Consider the following 3,276-nt stretch of genomic DNA (forward strand, 5'->3'; position numbering starts at 1 on the left):
TCAAAGAGGATGTCCTTTTACATCTGTGCTCCCGTCGCTATCTTTCCCTTTAAACTGGAGAACTGGCCTCTTGTCTACCCTTCCTGCCCACCCCAATCCTACGCAGCTCAAAGCTAAGATGTTTCTTATGGAGCTGCTTCTAGAGGGCTTCCATAGAAAAGACAACGACAGACCCTGACTTCCCAGGTCCTTAAGAGTTGAGGGAAGATGAGGGAATGGAGGAGGGATTTCCAAGCAGCTGCTCTTTTTTAAGACTTTAGTTCTCATGTGAGTCAGTCCTGTCTCTTGATTTATTTTTCAGATGATCCATCAGTCACTATTGAAATACTTGCATGTGGGTACACGGACACACAAAATACTGAAAAGCACACACACCTCCAAAGGACAAGACTTGTTCTCATAGATAGACCATCTATAAAATGATAAAGGAAAAGCTAAACATTTTCTCCAATTACCTTGTAGGTTGCAAGGCACCTCTCTTATACAATAGAGTCAGTGTTTTATTTCCTCCTCAGCTTTTGAGTTTGAGCTTCTTTGGTGTTGGCAGCGCTTAAGAATGGACCATTGCCGAAGTTGGATAGTACCTCTCTGTGGTCACTTTCTGGGTACCTAAGCACCCATTCAAAACTCCCAAGATTTCTTGTCCTAAACACTTTATTAAATTCTTCCTCAAAGCTGCTCATCATCCTGTTTCTGCCTGGGATTAAGAATGGTAGGTAGCTTTACTGTTTCAGAAGTATATCTGCTGTGCTGTGCTTTTCTAGCCAGATAATGGAACTAGCTTAGTGGCAGTGCAGGACCGTGGAAAGGACAGTCACTAAAGTAAGACCTTGCCTTACAGTGTTCACTAACTTCCTGATACTGAGTACACGCTTTTTTTTTTTAATGTTTTTTTTTTTATTTATTTCTGAGAGAGAGAGAGACAGCGAGAGACAACGTGAGCAGGGGAGAGTCAGAGAGAGAGGGAGATGCAGAATCTGAAGCAGGCTCCAGGCTGTGAGCTAGCTGTCAGCTCAGAGCCCGACGCGGGGCTCGAACCCACTAACCATGAGATCATGACCTGAGCCGAAGTCGGACGCTTAACCGACTGAGCCACCCAGGCGCCCCCTGAGTACACTTCTTCCCTGAGCCTTAGTTTCCTCATCAGTAAGTGACAGATGACATGGGTTAGTTTGGTTTTCATCATCGAATTATATTGAGTGCAAATATATATGCCAACGTAGCTGACGTATAGTGGGTGTTTAAAAATATATCATATTCAGACACAAAGAAATGGAAAAACATTCCATGCTCATGGATAGGAAGAATAAATATAGTCAAGATGTCATNCATATTCATTTTTGATTAGAGTCAGAAATAATCTAACGCAATCATTAATTTCTGCAAATGAGGATGCTGAAGCACAGAGAGGGCTAAGATTTTCCAGTCCCACAACATGGCGGAGGCAAAAATAGAGGCCAAGTTTCCTGACTCTTGCTCAATGTTCTTTCCATTACACTTTCTGTAGTGAGCCTGGAGTATGTGGCTAAGGAGTTGAGTTGGAAGTCTTTTATTATAGAATCTGTGCCCCAGCAACATGTCCCGTTCCCCCCAAATGTCTAGGCTAACGTCAGTTATATTCAATGTCCACGTGGTTTTGTCTTGGATGGAAAAGGCTTTTTCCAGCACCACCTATTCTATTATTTTGTTTTGAAAGGCCAATCTGTCAGGTACATCAAACATTAAAAAGCAGTGAGAACATTCTGAGGTTGTAGTGTGTATATTTTTCTCACCGATTAAATCTTCACTCCTCAGCTATCAGGAAAAAGGGAGGAAAAACCACTCCCCTCCTCCCCTAAAAGGACAAAAGCTTTTAAAAACAGTTGGTAGAACCCACAATTCAAAGTGGAAAAATAAAATTTTCAAGCAATATCAGACGAGAAAGGCAAAAGAGCACATGCGCTCAGGATAGAGTTTGTTTTCTCTCGGGCTAAAATATTGCTGCTTCATGATTCTAAGCTATTATCATCAGAGCCAGATTGTAGCCAACAATTTTATCAACACGATTTAATGCTTTCCCTAGGTTACTGTCATCAAGAAAATATAGGGGAAGTTTCAAGCCAATCTCATCAAATAAAAAAAACCTGACACTGGTAAAAATGCAATTTTCCTAAATGGCAATGAAAAGAGTTGATATGCAAGACTTAAATTTTCTTCTTTACCCACAGCTGATACATGTGACTGGAGTTATCGCCAGCACTTTGATATGATCACCTAAACAACTGCCATCAAGGGGGGCCTAGGCTCTTGGATGTCCTGCTAGTATCTCAAAATCAATACATTCCAATTAAAATCCAATACCTTCCCCCCCCTTCCCCAATCTATTCACCCTCCCGTAATCCCAATCTTAGCAAAAGCACCACCAATCCCTGAAGACATCAACTCCTTTCTCATCTCTTAGCTTCCTCCAATCCCACTTGGTCTCTGAAGTCCATTTTTCAAAGCCACCATGGAATCCACTGCCACCATGTTAATTCTGACCTCCGTTGTCTCTTGATCTATTGGCACTTGGGTATGTTGAATTGGTCCCCTTGGAGTCTGTTCTTATCAAGCTCTAATCTATATTTCTTATGACACCCAAATTGGTACTATAACATGTAGCTAATGATGGTCTAAAACTTTCTATGGCTCTGTGATGCCTAATAAGGCCAATTTTTCATCAGGTCTAAAGGAACTTTCTCAACCCAATCTCAATCCACTTTCCAAGCTCCTCCCTTCAGCAACTACCATATGACCATACAGTTGAAGTTTTGACTATCCCCAAAGTACTCAGTGTTCTCTAAGCCTTTGTTCATGCTATACTCTCTGCTTCTAAGTGCTATATTTGAACACCCATTTTCTACCTGGTAACTTTCTTTTAATCTAAAGGACTCAGGGTGCCTGACTGGCTCAGTTGGAAGAGCTTGTGACTCTTGATCTCAGGGTCGTGAGTTCGAGCCCCATGTTGGGTGTAGAGATTACTTAAAAAAATAAAATCTTAAAGAAAAGTTAAAAGACTAAAATTCCACATCTCTGTGAAGTTTTCTTTGATAATCCCAAAGACTTACTTGGCTCTTTCTCTGTATTTCCATACCACAGTTAATAAACTATTATTATATCAATTACCTTGTTACATTATAATTGTTTTCTTGGTAGGGAATCCTTTGATGGGCGAGTTTGTATTTTCTGACAGTGAGATTCAAATGTTTGTGAATCAAACTAATTATCTATCCTTTCCTGAGTGATAATAAATGTGAT

General features: G+C 40.7%; 1 non-coding gene across 1 annotated transcript; it reads left to right on the forward strand.

Annotated features, from left to right (window-relative positions):
• Window positions 1-2,917: 2,917 nt before the first annotated feature.
• On the forward strand, window positions 2,918-2,990 carry TRNAK-CUU (transfer RNA lysine (anticodon CUU)). Its single transcript has one exon. It is a non-coding gene; the product is annotated as a tRNA-Lys (tRNA).
• The last annotated feature ends 286 nt before the right edge of the window (window positions 2,991-3,276 follow it).

This window comes from Crocuta crocuta, unplaced genomic scaffold (genome assembly GCF_008692635.1).
Source record: "Crocuta crocuta isolate KB4526 unplaced genomic scaffold, BGI_CrCroc_1.0 scaffold41, whole genome shotgun sequence".
Classification (NCBI taxonomy): Eukaryota; Metazoa; Chordata; class Mammalia; order Carnivora; family Hyaenidae; genus Crocuta; species Crocuta crocuta.